This window comes from Triticum aestivum, chromosome 4B (genome assembly GCF_018294505.1).
Source record: "Triticum aestivum cultivar Chinese Spring chromosome 4B, IWGSC CS RefSeq v2.1, whole genome shotgun sequence".
Taxonomy (NCBI): Eukaryota; Viridiplantae; Streptophyta; class Magnoliopsida; order Poales; family Poaceae; genus Triticum; species Triticum aestivum.
Genome location: NC_057804.1, coordinates 596,453,923 through 596,459,862, shown reverse-complemented (window position 1 = coordinate 596,459,862; position 5,940 = coordinate 596,453,923). Strand labels below are relative to the sequence as shown.

At 46.8% G+C, this 5,940-nt stretch overlaps 1 long non-coding RNA gene across 1 annotated transcript; it reads right to left on the bottom strand.

Annotated features, from left to right (window-relative positions):
- Positions 1-1,723: 1,723 nt before the first annotated feature.
- Positions 1,724-5,199, bottom strand: LOC123089329 (uncharacterized). The gene is made up of 6 exons (XR_006442256.1): positions 4,770-5,199; positions 4,461-4,687; positions 4,224-4,339; positions 3,600-3,736; positions 2,178-2,267; positions 1,724-1,937 (listed from the first exon to the last, which is right to left on the bottom strand). It is a non-coding gene; the product is annotated as an uncharacterized lncRNA (long non-coding RNA).
- Positions 5,200-5,940: the final 741 nt, after the last annotated feature.

Here is a 5,940-nt window from a genome sequence, read left to right as displayed (position 1 = left end):
TCCCCTTATCACGGGATTCCCATAAATACGGGTACGGGTAACCCAACCACACCATCAATCGTGGCGCTTGGGAAATAAGCAACCCTCAATGGGCAAGTGGAGAGGCGCTCTGTTTTCGACACCTTTATAAAGGGATAAGGATTTCCCCATTTTTACCCACGCCTTCTTCCTCCTCCACTAATCCACTCTTGCCTCCTCGAGCTCTAGCGCCCTAGTCCACGCCTTCTCCGCACAGCCAAACATGTCCGGAGCAGGAGCCAAGTGGGTAGCCTCCACCGTGAAGCAGGAGCATATTGCGAAGCTCCGGGTGGCCGGATACTTGGCCGCAGACATCACGCACCGGCTACCGGACGCTGGGCAGATCCTTCCAACGCCGCAACCCCACGAGAGGGTCGTGTTTCTCGCCCACTTCGTCCGTGGACTGGGATTTCGACTTCATCCCTTCGTCCGCGGGCTCATGTTCTACTATGGGCTAGATTTTCATGATCTAGCCCAAATTTCATTCTCAACATCTTGGCGTTTATCGTCGTATGCGAGGCCTTCCTCCGCATCAAACCTCACTTCGGCTTGTGGCTACGAATCTTCTGCGTGAAGACAAAGATCGTGAGCGGCCAGCAAGTGGAGTGCGGAGGCGCCATGGTGGGCAAGATGCCCAACGTCACCTTGCTTGACGGCTCCTTCACGGAGACCGTGAAAGGGTGCAATCGGGGTGGCTCTACATCACCGAGCCCCGCGACACCAACTGGGCGGCGGCCCCCGAATTCTGATCCAGAATCCCCATGCGGCTCACCTCGTGGGAAAAGAAGGGCCTGGCCTGGGGCGAGCCTGCAGAGCTGACCGGACTTCAGAATTGTATCAAGAATATGATTGACAAGAACATCAAGCTCGTCAACGTAGTCCAGGTCATACTCGTCCGCCGAATTCTTCTGTGACAAAGACGGACTCTCAATCTGTGGGAGTTCGTCCCGGCCGGACACCGGACACTTCAAGAGCTCTACGGCATGACACTCAAGGACGCATGGAAGGTCGTGTCCAAGGGCTCCGAAACACCTCCCACGTCCCAGGACTGCGGACTCCACGCCACGCCACTACAAGAAATATGTCAACTTGTGACCACCACTATTGGTCACTGAATGGTCACAGTTTTCCATTTGTGACCTTTTTGTGACCAAAACCAGAAGGTCAAAAGCTGGCCATCGTAAACTGACTATAGCGACCTTTCTTCTGAAATGGTCGTGGACGTTTATGACCAAAATATGTCTACTGTGGCGTTTTGGTCACTAGCAACCTCCTAGTCCACGTAGGCATCCAGCGTGGCAAGCTGATGTGGCACAAGATTCAGCCCGGTCCAATTCGGTTTTCTACATGGGCCTAGCCCAACAATTCAGTCTTTTTAATGTATTTTTTTCATGTGCTTTTATTAGCTACATGGGTCTAGCCCAACAATTCAGCCTTATTGATTTCTTTGCGTGGCCCTTTTAACAGCAGATTTTTTTATCATGTATTTGCTGGGCCTCTCATGTTTTTTATGTATCATGGATCCACTAGTCAGATGGATCCCAGTTATCATGTTCTGATAAGTGGGTCCAAGTTGTCAGGTGTAAGTGGGTCCAACTTGTCAGGGCCATATTCCTCATTTCATTCTCACAGTAAATAAATAACCAATATTATTGGCACCGACAAAAAACACATATAATAATACTTCAAATAACAACAGCCAGATTTAGTAGAGCCAAATTCAATATGGAGCTCCTGCTCTACAAATAACACACAATACAATGGTGCTTCTACTCTACAAATAATTTTACAAGTGGAGTAACTAATTTACAAGCTCTACAAGCACTATATTCTTCAGGATGGAGCTCCTTCGATAGCATTACAAACAAGAAAATGCACCTGCTCATGCTCATAGTCTGAACTGAGCTAATACGATCGCCCTGTTACATGAATCAGCAGAGAAGAATAAGAAAACTGGAGCCAATATATTATGAAGAGACCATTCAATAAAAAGGACAAGTTCTTCAGAATGATAACAAAAATTCAACTAGTACAATGCTTTTAGAAGTTACAAAAAATAATGGTTACTACATGGCAGATGATCATGAAGAGTATAAACACATCTTAAATCTTACTTAACAGAATACATTAGTGCAGGGGAGTTCAGGTAGAAAACATACTGCCACAGTGTGCCCCTGGTTAGCCCGAATCAGCAGCTCGCCATACTCCTCCAACAGACTGAACCTCTACTTGTTATCTCGCCTGACCGCCTACACGCAAGAAGGCAAAAAAACATTTACTTAAAGCATCTTACAATTCACAACAAGTTCAAGACTGACCCAATTAATTTTACAGCATATAGAGATTTCACAATCAACGTTCATGGTGCTAGGCTGCTAGCTATCAAGATGAAAACAACATGTAGCAGATACATTGTACAAACAGGAATTCGGCTGAAATCCTAGGTCACAAACCCGCAACATCGCATTAACACTGCATGTGCAATGATTTGGCTAACAAGTGCAAACAACACAAAACACATACTGTAGCACAACTAAGAACAGCACAGGCCATCGCAATAATATGACCATTCAAGGACTGCTCTAAGCAAGCATAGTTGCAAATGCAAATTCAACTGTCTAGTTAAATGCTCTACAGGTCTTCTAAATTGCTCGACGGATAAAAATAGCGCAAAATACTTCATGAAAGCATGAAATCATTACATTGTACTAGTACTAAAACAGAAACAGGAACAAATCGAGCATCGGTCCAACTCAGATCGGGAATACAGCAATACAGTATCAAAAATAAACTACTAGAATACATAGAAATTCCATGCAGATGAGTAATTCCATAATACTGTTTCTTTTTTTGAAGAGTTGCATATCACAATAAAAACAGATACAATGTTTAATTGCCCGAGGCCAGAACAATATAGTAAAGAACAGAGAACGTACAAGGCATGCATACATTATTAATTAAAAGAGAGGATCTATCAATAAGGATGAGTTAACCCATGCATTCCTTACATATGAGAGCATTAGAATACAGTTAACAAATGCACTTTCACCGTCAAATCTGAAGTAATACAACCAATCATAGTTAAAATGGCTGGGATGTAACTCATATCTATACGCAGATCACATACTAGCATAGATCTTAAACGAGCTGAGTTAAGGAAAAATTAATTACTGAAACAATTCTAACAGCAAGCTGGTTACGCAGTGCAGCCTTCCAAGTACCATTGCATACACAACTTATAATGTTACCATCAAACTTCCACATAAATGACAAGTCAAACATGCGGATGGACAACATAATTTAGGTCATACAATGCAAAACTATTGTACACAAAACCACCGTTTGGATCTATCTAGCAAACCGATTTAAGAACAAATCACATCAAGACATGGACAGTAAAGGCAATCATTTTAGAAGGCTTGGACTGCATATACAAGTTGATCATGGAACTAACATAGTTTAACTTATGCAGTTCAAGAATTATACTCTCTCCGTCCCAAAATAAGTGACTCAACTTTGTACTAACTTTGTACTAAAGCTAGTACAAAGTTGAGTCACTTATTTTGGGACGGAGGGAGTACTTGACATTGGAACGCTAGCACGTGGAAATTGGAAGAATTGAAACTGCATCCACCGGGCAGAACCATCTGTGCATGGCTGTTGCAGCGGAAAAAGACTGCCTGAGTCAACCTATTATTTTGCTTCGAATGAAGATGATCTACAAAAATGAGTAAAATATTATTCACATCAGCTGAACTAGCAGTAGTGCATCTAACTGAGATACGGATAAAGACAGGTAAAATCTGAGACAAAGTAGCTACTGGCCTGCTACATCAAGGAATCTCTCTCTATCTCTCTGCTTGCATGTTTTCAAGCACACGAGGGAAAACTAACAAGCTACCAGTACAAACCTAATAAATAACAAATAGAGGAATTAGAACTAGAGCATGGACCAGTAGATCAACAGCAGGAGACAGATTAGACCAAATCCACATAAACACATCCATACACATACCAGGATAACTGGATAGTGGCCAATTGGTTAGATCAGGAGCAACAGTACATATTTCCCTAAACCTAAAATTACCATAGTGTGTAAATCATGCCACTAGTCAGAGCACGACACCACAATCACAAGTCCAAGGCCACCAGATGATTAGCAGTCGCTCGACTAATCGACTATTGACTACTGGCGTAATGATTACCAAGTTATCCGCCACATCTTGCTATTGGCAACATCACACAAGAATCAGAGCGTCGTCATCCACCTCGCCCTTGAGGTCAAGCAGCTCGAAGATGAGGCTCCATGTCGCGTGCACAGCTACAAATTAACGCATGCATATGGATCAGTACCGGAACGCCCCAACCAAAAGCGGAATGGGAGGATCAGAGTAAGCAAGAGCAGGTGCAGGATGTGTGCGGGGAGGGGGGAATGTCAGTACCTGGAACCGGACGAAGAAGGTGGAAGACGGCTGCGTGAGAATCCTCTCGGTGCCGCCGCCCCCTCCTAGTGAGTGCAGATCCGGGGCCTCACTTGGTCACGGCCAGATGTGACCCTTGTCGAGGACGTGGCCGACAGCCGCGAGGACGAGCCAGATGCAGCTCCTCGTGGATCTGGGAGGGCCGCTGCGTCACCTGCTCGATCCGGGAGCACCGGTGGTGCGTGCACCTGCGTGAGGAGGGAAGACACGACACGTAAGGAAAAGGATGGGAAGCCGAGGGGAGAACAGCAAATCGACAGATTGCCTTACCTATACGAGCAGCAGAAGCACGCGCGGATGGCGTCGTCGGCCGAGCAGAAGCAGACGTGGGGATACAGCCAACTCGCCATGGAGATGGAGCACCAGGTCCAACCCATGGACGGATCAGGAAGCCGACGCCATGGAGGAGATGAGCTCCAGGTCCAGCCCCTGGGCGGATCTGGGAGCCACTGCCATGGAGATGGAGCTTGAGGTCCATGCCCTTGGCGGATCTCGGAGCCGCCACCTGACCTGCTCGCCTAACCTGCTCGCACGTACGGTACAGGGCGGTGGACGGGGAAGGATCGGCGGCGGTGGGGGTGAGACGAGGAGGAGGAGAGGCATCACGAGCGAGCGCTAGGCAGGGGCGGCGGCGCTGCGGTTCGTTGGGGAGAGAGGAGATCGTGCGGGACGGGTCGAAGGAAAGAAAGAAAGGGAGGCGGGGGTGTAGAAGGAAAAACGCCAAGGTGAGGGCAGATGGGAGCTAGGGTTTCTTTTCGTGTGTGAGAGATGGATTTTTTTTTGTTTGGTAATAGGAGATGGAAAGGCAGCCAGCCAATGGCATGCGAGTCCACGGATCCATCCCCAAGATCAAATCTTGGCCATCCACTTCTCTCGCATCCAACGGTCCAAAACTCTCCCCTCGTCCAACACTCCTCTCTTTTTTTTTGTTTCTCTTCTTTTTGATTTAGTCGGTTTTCTCTTTGCCTCTCTTTTTGTGGGCAAGAGCGGGCAGAAATCTCGGGGCATGGCGCGGGTGAAATCGAACCAAAAATTCCGTGTTGGGGTGAGTCGCGGCCATGAAGGAGGACGTGAAGGGTATAGGTGGGGGTGATAATGGGCGTGGCGGTTTTGCGCGATGGCGACGGGCGCATGTGGTGACTCGCGAGCAACGGTGCGGGAGGGCCGCACACGTGTGCCGGTCAAGCCAAGGCGTCATCAAGACGGGGTCATGGCACACTATTGTGAAAATGTTGGAATGATCATGGCACAATTTTGTTAGCCTAACACATTCATGGCATAGTTTTTTCAAATGATCTCATGTTATGCACAAGGATGCATCTTGGAATGGCAAACAATGTTGTCTAAAGAAGTTCACATTTTCTTTGGAACAGAAATTCATTTTCCATTTTTCGAGTGCCCAAAATGAGTTTTTTTTTGTGAAGGACCTACCATATATTTG